A 16,926-nucleotide genomic window follows, 5' to 3' on the forward strand; every position below is an offset into this window, starting at 1 on the left:
AAAGCTTGAATGCATGTGGTGACCTAGGGAAACCCTGGAGGTGAACCCATGCGGAAGGCGTCTGAGAGAAAGTCTAGATCGTCCGCTCCACGCATCCATGGCCGGCCGCGTTTCCTGCCTCCGCACGTTGGGAACCTAATTTCAATACTTTAGCATCTCATTATAAACCCTGCTCACCAGAATCACCCCCCCCACCTCCACACTGGCTGTACTGGGGAAGTCGTGGTATACATGGGGGCACATGCTGATCTGTGCAAGTGGCCTGAAGATGGTGAGGGCTGAGGAGGCAGTCTCCAGAAGAGATGAGGCCAGATGGAGATGTGAGGGTATGTGTGTGAGGGAGTGACTGGTGATGTCACTTGAGGTGCCAGTGAATGTGTGATGGCCTTGTGAGAGTGTGAGTTTAGAGTGATGAGATGGCTGCCTTAACTTGGAGGCACAGATGGGATCATTCATCCTCTTTCTGCACTGGATGACCAACCTCTTCTGTGTAGCATTAGCACTGACCACCACTGCCACAGCCTGCCAAGCTGGAGTGGTGACATTGCTGGACCTCCTGCGGTTAGAGTGGTGGTGGAGGACATCACAGCAGGCCTCCAAAAGGCATTCCAGTGACGGGTCACTGAACTCTTCTTGGCTTTCAAGGCCATGGCTTCACTGGAGCAGTCCTGGGCTGCAAGCATTGAGAACTGTGTGTGCGGCTGCAGTTTAGATATGGCACCCAGAGTGATGAGACGGTGAGATAATGGCTTGGCAGGCAATTCAGAGGCCACCAGCCAGTGAGATAGTGTGTTTCCTGTGGCTATATAATTAATGAGGCGGGAAGTGAACAATATGGCGCAAAAAAACCACCATTGGGCTGGCAGGTAAAATGTCTTTTTTCATATCCACTACCACACTTAGTCCAATTCTGGGATGATTCCACCCTGGGAGTTCTTCAGCGAGTAACTCACCTCCTGATTCCCCAAAGCCTGTCCACTATCTACAAGGTACAAGTTAAGAATGTGAGGGAATACTCTCCACTTGCCTGGATGACTGTGGGTCCAACAACACTCCAGGAGTTCTTCATCATCCAGGCTAAAGCAACTCGCTTGATCAGCACCTAATCCACCACCTTAAACATTCACAGTTTGTACCATATACAAGATACATTGCAGCAGCAGCTTGCCAAGGCTCCTTCAACAGCACCTTAAAGACAAGGGGAGCAGATGCATGGGAACACCACTATCCTCCAAGCCACACACCATCCTTATTTGAAACTACATCACCATTCCTTCATGGTCAATGTTTAAGAATTTGGAACTTACTTCCAAGTTTACACCGTGGGTGTCCTGAAATGGATGGACTGCAGAGTAAAAGAAGGCCATTCACCGACACCTTCTCAAGGGTAATTAGGGATAGGCAACAAGTGCTGATCTTGTCAACGATGCTCACATTCCATGAAAGCATAAAAAATACTGTTCTAAGCAAGGCTGTAAAATACAGCTAAACTCTGCAAAGTTTTTCAATGGAAAGTAAAATGGGACCATGTGAAATGGGCAGGTTAGATTGAAATTGAGATGATATTTTCTATGGGTGGAATTTTCCACTCTGGAGACTAAGTGCGGTGGCAGGTGGGAAAGTTGGCGCATGCATGCAGGGTCTCCACGCCAGATCATCCGCTTTCACCTCATTATGTATGCATAAATGAGCAGCTGGGATTCGCCCTCCCCACCATTATCTCATTGGCTCATATTTCTGGGCACCATATTGAAATGGTACCCAAGCACACATTCACTCTCTGCAGCCCTGGATGGCCCCAAGAAGAGACAAGTGCTTTGCCCAGAAGTTCAGTGACAAGGCACTGGTGACACTCCGCCAGGCAGTCAAGACACAGCGGGAGATACTGTACCCCAGTGATGGGAGCCAGCAGTCCACCAACCTCACCGCCAAGGCTTGGGAACAGGTCGGCAGGGTGGTCAGCGCCCGCGCTCCTCAGAAGAGGACCACTATCCAGTGTAGGAAGAGGATGAATGATCTCATCTGCTCCGCCAAGATAAGTCAACCTTCTCCTCAATCTCAACTCACACTTTCAGAAGGCAGTCAGGCATTCTCAGGGTTGCACTCCACAGGAATCTCACACACTACAGGCACAAGGGACATCATCACTGATTCTCTCACACTTATGCTTATCATATGCTTTGGCATCCATCCTGCTTATCGTCTGTCCATCTGTCTTTATGCAGGAAAAGATTGCCTGTAACAACAGGGAGAGATAACAGACTTGGGCTGGGGATGGGGTGGTGGGACCAGACACTCAGTCTCTTTGAAGAGCATGCAGCAGAATTCTCTGCTGCAGAAAGGGACCGTTCCTGCGCTGAAAGTGAGATCAGCATCTTAAGATAAAAAGTGGATGCTGAGTTAAACAGGTTGGAGGAACTAGGCATCACACAATCAGTTCAATTTTCGGAATGAGCAGCACCTATCGTCCCCGTACTGAAACCGGATAAGACCGCCCACGGCATTTGCGGAGATTATAAGCTAACAGTTAATCGGGCCGCCAAGTTGGATAAATATCCAATTCAAGAATTGAAGACTTGTACACAAAGCTGGCAGGAGGTCAATCCTACACTAAGTTGGATATGAGCCACGTGTACCAGCAACTCAAGTTAGATAGCACATTCCGGGGGTATGTCACAATAAACGCTCACAAAGGGCTATTCCAGTATATGCCTACCTTTTGGCGTGTGCTTGGCATGTGCAATATTTCAAAGGATGATGCAGAGTTTGCTACAGAGATTACCAGGGGTTGTAGTTTACCTTGACAATGTCTTCATAATTGGATCGACAGAGGCCGAGCATTTAGCAAATTTAGAGAAGGTATTAAAAGGATTTCTGGAAGTTGGAGTTTGCCTATAAAAGAAGAAATGCACTTTCCGAGCCACCGAAATTACCCATCTGGGGCACCATGTAGAAGAAAAGGTTAAGGCGATAAAGGAGGTGCTTTCCCCCACAAATATCACTGAACGGAAATCATTTTTAGGGGTGGTAAACTGCTACGGGTGATTTTTACCCAACTTATCAACCCCTTGCACATACTGCTGAAGAAACGTCATCTTTGGTCCTGGAAGGCTCCACAGGAGGCAGCCTTCAACAGAGTAAAACAACTGCTGCACTCCTCAACCTTGTTAGTGCACTTCGACCCATCTAAAGAATTGATATTGACCTGTGATGCCTCTCCATATCGCATTGGTGCAGTATTGTCCCAGGAAATGCACAATGACTCTAGGTTACATATCAAGAATCCTCTCAGTGGCCGAAAAAGGTTATTCGCAGATTGAGAAGGATGGACTGTCAATAATCTTCGGATTTAAAAAATTCCATCAGTACTTACATGGCAAACACTTTACTATCATCTCCGACCACTTTTGGGCCTTTTCAAAGAAGACAAGGTGATCCCACCAATAGCCTCGGCAAGAATTCAGCGATGGGCATTAATTCTGTCCACCTACGAATACACTTTCAAGCACTGACCTGGGATACACATAGCGAACATGGACACCCTTAGCCGCCTACCCTTGCAAGAAAGCATCTCATGTACTCCTGTACCCCAAGAAATCGTCCTTGCATTTAATTTTTTGGACACATCACCCATCAGCGTGAAGCAGATCAGGACTCGAGATCCGCTTCTGCTCAAAGTGAGAGGCCAGGTACTTACAGGATGGTTAAATGAGCCAGACTCCGAGGAAATGAAACCATTTTTTACCCACAAATACGAACTGAGTTGACATGATGGCATCATACTCTGGGGAGCAAGGGTAGTCATTATTGTACCAGGCAGGGAATTGCTCCTAACTGAATTACACAGCACTCATCCTGGCATTTCCAAAATGAAAATGTTTGCCAGGAGTTACATGTGGTGGCCTGGTATAGACCCAGGTATTGAGAAGCTGGTCAAGCACTGTCAACAGTGCCAACTACAACAAAAGTTGACAGCCGCAGCCCCATTATTCCCTTAGGATAAAAGCAAAATACTGCGGATGCTGGAAATCTGGAACAAAAACAAAAATACCTGGAAAAACTCGGCAGGTCTGACTGCATCTGCGGAGAGGGATACAGTTGACGTTTCGAGTCCGTATGACCCTTCATCAGTTCTGCTGTTTATTTAAATGTTAAATTGTCAGGAGGAAACTTGGAGACCAAAACCTCATGCTTCCTTCTTAGCTACCGTATGACTCCACATGCAATAATGGAAGTTCCTCCAGCAGAACTGCTTATGAAGCATTGCCTCAGAATGAGACTGCACCTCGCATATCCAATTTGCCAGGGAGGGTAGAGAAGAACCAAGGGATTTGCATAGTAGAGCCCGGAAATTTATAGTAGATGAAACCATACATGTAAGAAACTTTGGTAGCGGTCCAAGTTGGATCCCAGGAATTATTGTCTGTGAGGCCAGGCCTCTTTCATACCATGAAGACGTGGAAGGCCGGATCGCTCGTAAACATGTGGATCACCTGAGGAGTAGGGAGATGCTTTCACAGTCAGTGATGCCACCAAGGAATGTTATTGCGCCCGTAAGCACCGAAGTATATGATCGACCTGATACAGACAACTGATGCCTCCGCTGAATCAATAAGTGATGAACTTCCTGTGGCATAAGAGGTACCCGTTATCACAGTTCCGGTTAATGTTGATCCTGTAGAGAGCTTCACGCTATAGAATTACACTGCTCTACCCGAAATAGAAAACCCCCTCAATGACTTGATTTGTAATTATTGGACCTATGTATATAAGTGTAATCTGAATTCATGACAAAGTGCCGGTGTGATTATTTCTAAGACTTTTTATATTGTTTTCTATACACCTGTATATAGTAATTTGTGTAAATAAGGAATGAAAAACAAGGAATTAAATGGGGAGGGATGTAGTGATTGTTGCATTAAGGCCAGCTTTACTGAGTAAGTGTCACGTGGTCAGAACAGCCAATCAACACCAAGCGCGGGGAAGCTTATATGGGGCAGAGTTTTCCTAGTCTAGAGTGTGTATTGTAGCCTTGCTAGAGGCCTGCAGCTAACCCAGCAACTCTGTAAATAAAGTTTGTTGTTCAACTAAAGAAGACTCTCGGTAGTACATCTCTACACTTGTTAAGGGTGTGGATGTTGAGATGCCAAAGGAAGAGGCCACAGCACAGGTCAGACATGGCAGACATGCCCATGAGATCCTTATAGCCACAAGGTTCCAGAATGATGAAGATGAATAGCATATATCAGCCTCATTCACCTGTAGCCTCCATGCAGGCTCAACATTACAACTTCTTTGCTATCCTCAGCATCTCAATGAAGGATATCAGTCTCAGAATGAGTAGTTACAATCTTGCGTGGTGATAGTCTTATTCTTGGAAGGCCAGACGGCCTCTGGAGCATGTGGCGGTTCTGTTATGGGATAAGAACTCCACCAGCGCGCACTGTGAAGAAATTAGACATGGTGCAGTCTTTTCAAGCATTGTGTCAACATTTAACTGCCTCTGGCATCTCTCCAAAGGCCAGCCCTCATGCAAGAATAATGTTCTGGCCTCATCCTCATACTGAGAACCCAGCATGAGGTCGTTCTTTAGGACGCAGTGACCTGCCACTCTCAGTCATGTGTGCAAGCCTGTGAGTCAGGTCACCTTTCTGTGCAGAGAGAGGGAGGTTCAGTTGCACCATCGTTGATAAGCACTCATGACCTGGCCTTTGTATGGAGCTTCCCAACTTCATGTCCGGTATTGCCTTGGCATCTACGGCCCAGAAAATGTTGACACTGCATTTCGGCATTACATAGTAACTTTGTCAATAATAAAGAACACACATCAGATGTACTGGAGCTTTGCTCTGATCCCATTTGAAGATTCCACGTTTTCATTCTAGCTGTTTCAGATATACACAAGGAAACCTGGGACATTAATGGCAGTGTAACGATCAGATAACATGGCAATTGCCTATTGGAGAGCTTGCTCAGGGATTATGTCAAGCCACGCTAGCCAGACCTTCACGTCCAAAGCAGCATCTGAGCAGTGACAGCTCTACACATGGTGAGTCCTTAGGACCCTCATCCGAGGCAGTCTGGAGGCTGGGGCTGATGGGCTGGCTAGCGGTGTGCCTCCCACTTTTCTTGCTGGTAGCTGTAGTAGACAGAAGAGTCACCTGCATTAAAGAGCACTCACAGTTTCGATGGATGGGCAAAGATTAGTTGATGGGACCTCACTGTCTTGTTGGGAGATGCTGATCTCACTTTCAGTGCAGGAACGGTCCCTTTCCGCAGAGAGAGCTCTGCTGCATGCTCTTCAAAGAGACTGAGTGTCTGAGCCCACCACCCCTACATCGGTAACATTTCAACTTTAGGATCGTTGTCTGATTGCCTCTGGTATATTTTTTTGATTTTTGGGTGATTGGAAATGATTCCCACTTCGCAGCTGCTTCTGTGGTTTTGGCCTGACTGCAGGTTCCTGCCCTAACTAGTAAACAGCGCCATTTTGCAAGCTCTGTAGCTCTTGTGAATCTTTTTCAGCATTTTCCACAGCCTGTGCTATCTCCATTGTTTGTTTAAAGTTCATATTGACTTCTGCCAACAATCGATGCTGAATGGCATTGCTGTGCACATCACAAACTAACCAATCCCGGAACATGTCATTCAAGGTCGCTCTGAAATCACAATGCTCTGACAATAGCAATATAAGTTGTGATCAATTCGCCAGGAGCCCTCACCCTCCGATTAAATTTGAATTTTTGCACAATGACAGGTGGTTTGGGCTGAAAATGGCCCTTCACTAAATCCATGAGCTCACTGAACAATTTGGAGTCGGGCGCGCTTGGGACTGTGAGACTGCGAATAAGGTTGTAGGTTTGACTCCCACAGATGCTCAAGAGAATTGCTTTGTGCTTTGCTGCCTCCCCTGTTTTATTGGCCGGGAAATAAAACCTGAGGCGCTGGATGTCTTGAGTCGAGTCCTCCATGGAGGAGTCAAATGGGTCGATCCTCCCAAACAGAAGCATCCTAGTGAGTATATATTTTTTTCCTTCTTTAAAACGAGATACTCACAGTTGTAAGGCGAGAGGCAGTGCCAGGATCATTTATCCTCATCACCAGATGTAGAGACGTACTACAGAGAGGCTTCTTTAGCTGAACAACAAACTTTATTAACAGAGCTGCTGGATTAGCTGCAGGCCTCTAGCAAGGCTACAATACACAGTTAGACTAGGAAAACTCCACTCCTTATAAGCTTCCCCACGCTCGGTGTTGGTTGGCTGTCCTGACCACGTGACCCTTACTCAGTAAGGTTGGTCTTAAATCAACAATCACCACATCAAACTCATCCTCATGACATCCTCCTCATCAGAGGAGACATGCGGCATCTCCATCTCTCCATCTGGCAACTCATCTCACCTTTGGAGCGCCAGGTTGTGTAGAACGCAGCAAACCATGACAATGCGGGACACCCTCTGGGGAGAGTACTGGACAGCATCGCCTGACCAGTCGAGACATCGGAAATGCATCTTCAGGATGCCAATGATCTGCTCAATCAAGGAGCTTGTCGTGGAATGAGCCACATTGTTCCTCTAACCTGAAGAGCTTTGTGGCTGCCAAACATACGCTGTTTGAGGGTAGCCTTTGTCATCACTAAGCCAACCCTGAATACACTGAGGGCCTTGAAGATCTGTGGCACCTGCAAGTGACTCAAGATATAAGAATCATGTGAGCTGCCAGGGTATATCACACACACCTGCATAATCTGCTTCTGGTTGTTACAGATCAGCTGCAAGTTGAGAGAGTGGAAGCTTTTTCTATTGATGAATCATAGTGGCGGCTGCTGCTAGGGAGCTCTTAAAGCCACATGCCTGCAGTTTATGGCTCTCTGAACATGTAGGAAGCTGGAGATTGCTGCAAATCCCACTGGTCTGGTAGCCTGGCTGCCTTCATCCAGGGAGAACTGGGCATAATTATATGCCTCAGCGAATAGAGCATTGATAACTTCTCGGATGCATTTATGAGCGGAGGATTGTGCTATTCTGCAGTGGTGGAATCCTGGATCGAGCCACTTGCAAAAAATTGAGTGCAGCAGTCACCTTTAGAGCCACGGGCAATGGATGGCTTCCCAGGCCATGCAGCGTCAGATCCTCCTGAAGAATGCGACGGGCGTGAACTACTACATCCCTTGACAAACGAAGGCATCAACAGCACTGTCTCTCGCTCAACTGCAATTATGAGAGGCGTCTTCGGTACATCCTGTGTCGCGCCAAACATCTCCGTGTCATGTTGTCTCTGTCCACCTCTTCCCTTCTGTGCTGCTTTAATCCCACCCCCCGTCATGTGTCCCTGTCCATGTCATGAAGCTATTAATGTATATAATATTTTGGAAAACATTTTTCTTTTAAAATAGAAGTTTAGTCTGCGGGTCTGTCTTAATTGCATTAAAGCCAGCTAGTCTGGGTGCTTTGATGGGTACTAGTTTTGATATGGAAGAGAGATAGCGTGCATTTGCATTTTTTGAATACAGCATTCAAGAAGTGGGGTGAAAACTTGATGCCTATCTAGCAGATACCAAGCCAAATGTTTTTATTACTAATAAAATTGGCACTATGAAAGGGGTTTCATTGTCAAAAGGTGGAGTTCAAATAGACTGGTGAGACAATGAGAATTTGAATTCAATCAGTGGTGCTATGTATAACTTCAGTAGTTTTCGGGTGTGCAGAGCAGAGGCAATGTAAGATCAAAATACAACTGCAAGCCTCCAACTGGCTCCACAGTGAAAGGAACCTCATTTTTAATTTGTAAGGTGAAAATGCTTTGTCTGGTGTTTGGTTAAGTCTATGGGTTGCCGTTCCCTTTATGGAGATGAGTTTGGGAATTTGTTAAAAGTTATGATAGTAGTAATTTGTAGCCATGTGTACCTGTATTTTAACCTGTGTAAATTAATAAAATGTTTCATTTAGTTTAATGTAAAACCTCGAGTGGTCTGATTCCTGAGTTTAGAGTCGCATCGCAAACATAACACTTAAAATTATTGGCTTATGTTTAAAGTTTCCCTCTGGAATTTTTAAAATATCTCCGCTTTACCAACTGCATTGGCCATAACAGTCCACCACTTCCCTCTCATGCTCCAGCCACTCCTCCTCAGTCAAGTGTGTGCCTTCCAGCCCCTCCCTTGCCTCTGTCTAGTCTCACCTTGCCCTTAATCAAGTGTGTACCTTCCAGTTACTTCCCTTCCCTTCCCACTGGTCTACCCTGAGCAGCCCTCGCCCGAGTCGGAGCAGCTGTGAGAACAGCGCAGTGAAAGGTAGGCAACAGTTGCAGCGCAACCTCAAAGTTGTGAGTGAAGCAAAGTTTGCCAAGTGCACATCATTGTTTGGTCGTGATTCACCATGGTCTAATTAGCCGCCAGTGCGGCCATTAGATTTGGAGTGGGGGTGTGATTCCGATGAGTTGGGTTTTTAATGAACATTCATGAAATGCAAAGATATGCAAATGCAGTTCCTGACATGGCCCAACCTGTCATGAAACTCGGGAGTAGAAAATTGCAATCCATTTTCATGCTGGTGGGAAACTGACTTACGGCTGCACTCCGAATTTTCCAGTCCTGTCCGCCAAGATGCCTGGCGGAGCTGGGAAATTCTGCCCAATATCTTGAAAGTAGATCTTATTTAACACAAGGAGAAAATTTACTTGAGTAATGCCTTGTGGTTCCTAAATCTTGATTATTAATAAGCCCCTTTATTTTGAATTTATAGTACAAAAAATGCTGCATTGCAAGTTACTTTGTGTTTATAAATTCAGAGTATTGTACCAGCATCCAACTTGGTGTTATCAATAAATGAGAAACAAAAAGAGCTCAGCATTGTCAGCATGTTGGAGGTAAAGAGCACGTCTTAACTCAACTAAATAAATAAAATACGTTGCTGTAGCAACACCTTCCTATCTTTGGTAACACTTTTGCAGCCCCTATAACATATAAGAACAGATTAGATACCTGTCTCAGCACTTCATCTTTCCTTATAAACTCAGAGATATGTGGAGGAGATAATTTATAACATCCTCGACAATATGGCGTCGACATGAATGATAACATTCATCCGATTTCTTTGTTTGGTAATCACATATCTGACTTCTGAGAATGATAGATCATTTCACTGCCCAATTAAGAATAAAAAAAATGCATAATACTAATACCAGCAAATTCTTTTTCCTGATGAAATCTATATTATATTTTAAGATACAGCCAGATGAAGAAACAGTTTGCATTTAGAGACAATATTTTTTATGTTTGTTCATTTTTAAAATATATTTGTGACTTAAGTGTATGAATAGAAAATGTTCTACTGATTAATTTTCTTTCAGCAATGCTATATATCAAACTGGATATGTAATATACCTCAGCTATTTATGTTAATAACTTGAAAATAATTCTTCTGAATGCATTCAGTTTTTGTTCCACACAATTCCACAGGGATGGACCTGGCAGGTAAATTGACAGAAGTGGACATCACTTCCAACATTCACACATGTTCACTTTCCAGCAGGAGTCAACGGATAGTCCAACCAGGAGCAGGAACCTTGGTTGCTTTTTAAATTGCTAGCTCGAATGTTTCAGCCAATAATTTCAATCTTGTAGCAAAGTGGAACAAGAGTTAAATCTTCAGGTTTAAATTAAAATATAGATGCATGTGTTAGGAAAGGAGCAACACTTCAAGAAGTAATCTGAAATTGCATAACAACTGTCCACTTTTGTCTCATATGTATATTATAGTGTTAAAATTTCTTAAAGCACACGTGTCCTAACTGAAACTTCAATGTATACTTATCCCACTAACACCAAACCCATTCTCAGCCAGGTATTTATCCAGCTTGCCATTGCTAAAAGGATTGATCAAGTGGCCTCAATTGCTTTGACTGGGATAAAAACAAAAAACTGCGGATGCTGGAAATCCAAAACAAAAACAGAATTACCTGGAAAAACTCAGCAGGTCTGGCAGCATTGGCGGAGAAGAAGAGAGTTGACGTTTCAAGTCCTCATGACCCTTCAACAGAACTGAGTAATATTAGGAGAGGGGTGAAATATAAGCTTATATTTCTGCTGAGTTATACCTGCTGAGTTTTTCCAGGTAATTCTGTTTTTGTTTTGATTGGGAGTCTGTTCCACTAAATCTGGTCTAGTCGAGGAATGTTGATTTTACACCTGTATCCCCTAGTCCATAATTTTAAGTAAGTAGCCTTCTAACACCTATACCATTTATGATTTTGTCCCTCCCTCACTTTTATTTTCCAATGGAAACAAGTTCAGCTCTCTGAATAAAGGAGGTGGCAGATTGATTAGCTGATATTTGAGATTAGTTTACTATCCTCTCACTAACAATGTCTATAAACGTGTGCGAAGTTAAAAGAAATACACAAAAAAAACATATACAATCTTAATATATTTGGAGTGATATTTGACTCTGTAGCGCCCCTGGTGCCAGTGCTAAGGAAGCCCAAAATGCAAAATGTCAGCCGGAATGCTTCTGGTCTCTGCCGGCACAACTTATGAAGTGTGCTCTGACTGTAATGACACTAGCAGGGGCGAGCCATGTGTGCACTTTTGGCATGCAGAGTGTGTGGATCATGACGTCTAAAATCTTCCACTTTGGACCTTGCAAGTCCTGTTTTACCCATATTAATCACTCACAGCTGAATGTGTGTTCAGTTGCCTGAGGATCCTCCAGCAGAACTGCTTAAAGAGATGACCATTCAACTTTAAGGTGAGTTGTGTTTGACTTTCTTTTGCTGCTGCTGCCTACGGCCATACTAGTCTGAAAACGCCCGATCTCGTCTGATCTCGGAAGCTAAGCAGACTCAGGCCTGGTTAGTACTTGGATGGGAGACCGCCTGGGAATACCAGGTGCAGAAGGGAGGTGTCAGCTGTGGCTCAGTTCATAGCACCCTCGCCTTTGAATCAGAGGGTTGTGGGTTCATGTCCCACTCCTGGAAACCAAGAACTGTGATTGTACTCGAAAAGAGTTGCAATCTGTGACTGTTGGTAACTCGAACGAGTTTCCTACAGGTAGGAAGTAGACGATAGAGATTTTCTTTTGCTGCTGCAGAGTTAATGGTAGTATTGTGTTGCGTGTCATTGGAGGAGTTAACAGAAAGTTTTGGATTCACAAGGTAGTTGGCAGGCCTGACAGGAGAAAGTTCTGAAGAAGAGTCATATTGGACTCGAGACGTTAACTCTGTTTCTCTCTCTACAGATACTGCTAGAGCTGCTGAGTTTTTCCAGCATGTTTTGTTTCTGTCAGGAGAAAGGCTGTTTTCAGTGACGGGGGCTACAGTTGCAGTTCTGCTTGGGCTGCAGGTTCATTTGGAGATGGAGCAGGGACAGCAGAAAGGAGAAGCTGTATGTTGGGAGAAGAGGAAGAGGGTTCTCAATAGAAGGCCATGCCCACCAAATGCCTTCACAGAGCTCTTCTCTTACCTCCCTATCATCTAGGAGCAGTGGCTGAGGCACCTATGTTTCATCAAGGAGGTTGTAACAGAACTGTGCCATTTCTTGCAAATGGACCTCAAAGGAAGTCTTCCTGCCCACCCCTTGCCTGACACCAGCCCAGACAGCTGAATCTGCTGGGCTTCCCGCATGACATGGGCCTACAAACAAAGCTGAAATATTCACCTTTGTGTATTCCCTTAGCGCCTGTCCTGAGGGTGTCTTTGCCTGGCTTATTGCTCCTATGCAGTGTTATCCCAATGGCTGCAGTATGGCTGGTGGAAGGCAGCTGACTTCCAGTGTGGGAGATTGCAGATGGCCTTGCAGGATGAGCTCATGCAGCTCTGGGCCTCAAGGGCTGGATTTGGGACTGCATCTCCTTGGTATGTACAATAGCAGGCTGGGCTGGCTGGTTGAAAGGCATCAGAAAGGGTACTGCCAGAGTGACAGTGGTGGGAGCATGAATGCTGTCTTCCTAAGAGAGAACAGGAGGTTCATGCCCTGCAGAACCACCATCGCTCCATTGGAATAGCGTCTCAGCAGTCCATGTGATCAGTGAGAGTAGAGGTTGCTGGACTGGTGTTTGAGCCAGCCAGCTCCTTTAAGCACTGGTATTTGAAGCCATGATGGCAGCAGTCTGATCCTGCATGTCAACAAGTTTGGGTCTCATGACCTCAGTCTGAGCTTCCACTGCAGCATTGAGACATTGGGAGGCTTCTGCTCGTGCAGCAATGGAAGCTGAGACATTGGCTACCAGTTGCTGCACTACAGGTGGGTCTGCTAACACTGTCATGGAGTAGTCACCATTTCTGCGCTGGAAAGTGTGGGTTCCAAGGATTTTGTGAAGACCTGTGTGAAGCTGGTGCCAGACTCCTCCATGTTTCTTGACAGTAACACGAGGCCCTGTGGCAGACCTGCCCTTGTACCAAGCACCTCTCGGTGTGTGCTCATCAGCGTTCCCCTGTATGCCATTCTACTGAAATCCTCACTTGTGTGCTCTGTAGCAGGACTCATCTGCACCATCACATTGAGGTGGGGGTGGGTGTGGGGTGGAAAGCAACAGGAAAGTGAAGTTCAGACAACATCAAATCAGCCATGATTGAATGGCAGTGAAGGCACAAAGAGCCAAATGCCCTACTCCTGCTCCTATGTTCCTATAAGAGCTCCATGATTATATGATCTGCAGCTTACAATTCTTGCCCAATAGCAGGATGAGAGTGAGGTGGGAGTTGAGGAGGGTTGTAATTAGGAACATGCCATCATCCTGAATGTTCTCAGCGATGTTGGAAGTAATGGTCAGTCACAGCCATAACAGCACCATATCTTCCAGAGGGCTCAGGTGAATCAGACAACCAGTTCTCTGCTGCTCTATGCAGTTAGGTGTGACCTTGCCCTGCAAGAGAGAGAGAAGAAAGTTATTGAATGTGTTACAATGGGTGGAATCTTGTTGAGGCATCAGAGGACTTGCCAACTGCTGGCTGGTGAACTGGCAAGAGACTCGTGGTGCCTCTTTATGGAAAGGCCCGCCAAACCACAAGCCAGTCAGGCAGTGACGAGAACACCGGTGGGCCTTCCCCAGAACTCAAGACCTGGGGTGGAACTCCTGCCGAGCGAGAGCTGCAGGCTAATGTTACGACACAGCAGTTGGTAAAGGCTGAGCTATTTGAAATCCCAGAGGGAAACTTTAAACAACTGTCATAACCTATATTTTCAATTGGTAAGTTTGAGATGGAACACTGAATTCAGAAATGAAGCCACCAAGCCTCCAGAGGTTTTTTATACAAATTAAATTAAATGTTTATTAATTTTAATAAGGAATTAAACACATACATGTCTACAAATTACTACCATAATAACTATTAAACAAATCCCCAAATCAAGCACTCCCAGGTAAAACTTCACCAAGGCAACAATAACCCATAGACTTAAACAGACACCAGGCAAAGCACATTTTATCTTACAAATTCAAAATGAGGTTGGTTCCTTTCAATTTGGTTCCTTTGCAGACAGTTGTAGGCTTACAGGCTGGTTAGATCTCTGACTTACACAAAACTCTTCTGTATATACCTAGCCTTCCCTTTCAATGTAAATTCTCATTGTTTCACCAGGTTCTTTGAACTCCACCTCTTCTGAAAATGAAACCCCTTTCATAGTCCCAATTTTATTAGTAATATAAACATATTGCTCAGTGTCTCCTGGCTAGGTGCAAGATTTCACCTTCAGTCTTTGAGTGGTTTATTCAACAAAATACAAACATACTCTTTACCTTAACTTCCTTACTGTTTAACATCTCAAAACTACTATACATCAAAGCACCCAGACTAGCTAGCTTTAATCCAATTAAGATACACACACTCACACCCACAGACACACCCTACTATAAGTCCAATTTAGAATAATTTCCAATAACATTAAATACATTAATATCTTCATGGCACCGATCAGAGCCACCGATCTGCGCTTATCAGTGCCACTGAGGAGGCCGTGACTGCTGCCGGAAGGACAACCCCTGGAGTCTCAGGATGGCAGAGGACCCAGGCTTCAGCTAAGTAATGAGAGGGAGGGAGGGTTTTGCATGGTGGAGGGTGCGGAGAGATGGGGCAGAAGCAAGGGCAGGGGGGGTGTCTTTCAGCTGGTCTCCCCTTCCTGATGTCCAGACCCTCAATCAGGCACTGAGTGGCTCTAATCAAGGGATGCCCCCAACCCCGGAGGTGACAAGCAGAGTTTACAGTTTCACCTGTCGTGAACACCACATGGTGACAGGCCCACCTGCAGTTAAGGTAATATCAGTGGTGGCAAGATAACACCCTTAAATTGTCATGAATGGCCACTTATGGGCCTCAATTAGCAGCAGGTTGGGAAGGTCAACCATGGGTCTTCTTGCCCAGAACTTAATTCTGGCGGAGGGGGAAAGGTGGCCGGGTTCAGGAATGCCACCATCCCACCTAACCACATGCCCTTCTCATCTCCAAGCTCACCATCTGTGAGAGCAGAAGATTGCGCTCAATATATTTGTGCGATGTGCATGTGTGATATGCGTGTCTGTCAGTCCGTGTGTGTGTGCGTGTGTGTGTCAGTGTGTCATCTGAATGAGTCCTGATTGCTGATGGATGAGTGATAGGGCTGTGGTGCATTGAGCAGTGTGAGAAACTGGTGGTGTTGTGGGCAGGAGGTGCCATTTGAAGATGCATTCACTGACCTTGACCATACATGAGAGCTCAATAAACATTTCCATCACTGCAGCCAGGTACTCAGGGCCAAATTGCAGGAATTGACCTTTGGCCTCTTTCCATTTATAAGGTCATAAGAAATAGCATCAGGAGTATGCCATTCAGCCTATCAAGCCAGCTGCACTATTCAATAAGATCTGCCTGTCCCTCATAATTCTTAATTCCCTTGTCAATTAAAAAATCTGATTATATTGAAGACTGAGTTAGTCAATGACCAAGACTCCACTGCTCTCTGTGGAAAAGAATTCCAAAGTCTAATAACCCTCCGAGAGAAGAAATTCCTCCACATCTCTGTCTGGACTGGGAGACACCATATTTTCAAATTGTGCTCCTTAGTTCTAAATTCTCCGACGAGAGGAAGCATCCTCCCAGCATCTATCCTGTCAAGCCTCCTCAGGATCTCATATGTTTCAATAAGATCACCTCTCATTCTAAACTCCAATGAGTATAGGGCCAACCTGCTCAGCCTTTCCTCATAAGACAATGCTTTCATCCCAGGAATCAGCCTAGTGAACATTCTCTGAACCGCTTCCAATGCAAGTGTATCCCTCCTATGTAAGGAGACCAAAATTGTACACAGTACTCCAGATACAGTCACACCAATGCCCAACACAGCTGTAGCAAGACTTCCCCACTTATATATTCCATCCCCCTTGCAATAGAGGCCAACATTCATTTGCTTTCCTAATTATTTGCTGTACCCGCATGTTAACTTTTTGTGATTCGTGTACAAGGATACCCAGATCCCTCTGCACTGTAGCATTTTGCAGTCTCTCTCTCTAATATTCAGCTTTTCTATTCTTCCTACCAAATTGGACAACATCACATCTTGACACATTAAACTCCAACTGCTAAGTTTTTGCCCACTCACTTAACCTCTCCATATCCCTTTACAGACCTTTGTATCCTTCTCACAGTTTGCATCCTGACTCATCTTTGTATCATCAGTAAATTTGGCTACAATACAATGTGTCCTTTCATTCAAGTCATCAATATAGATCATAAATATTTGAGGCCCCAGCACTGATTTCATGCACTCTATCCATGCTAATATATAGTCTCTAACACCATAATCTCTCATCTTGAGCAGTAACTGTTCATGTGGCACTATATCGAATGTCTTTTGGAAATCCAAATACACTACATCTACTGGTATCCCTTTATCCACCTTGCTTGTTACATCCTCAAAAAACTCTGATAAATTTGTCAAGCACAATTTCCCTTTCA

At 45.0% G+C, this 16,926-nt stretch overlaps 1 non-coding gene across 1 annotated transcript; it reads left to right on the plus strand.

Moving 5' to 3' along the window:
* The first annotated feature begins 11,780 nt into the window (after positions 1–11,780).
* On the plus strand, positions 11,781–11,899 carry LOC144692842 (5S ribosomal RNA). Its single transcript, XR_013579400.1, has one exon. It is a non-coding gene; the product is annotated as a 5S ribosomal RNA (ribosomal RNA).
* The last annotated feature ends 5,027 nt before the right edge of the window (positions 11,900–16,926 follow it).

This window comes from Cetorhinus maximus, chromosome 17 (genome assembly GCF_964194155.1).
Source record: "Cetorhinus maximus chromosome 17, sCetMax3.hap1.1, whole genome shotgun sequence".
In the NCBI taxonomy this organism is placed as follows: Eukaryota; Metazoa; Chordata; class Chondrichthyes; order Lamniformes; family Cetorhinidae; genus Cetorhinus; species Cetorhinus maximus.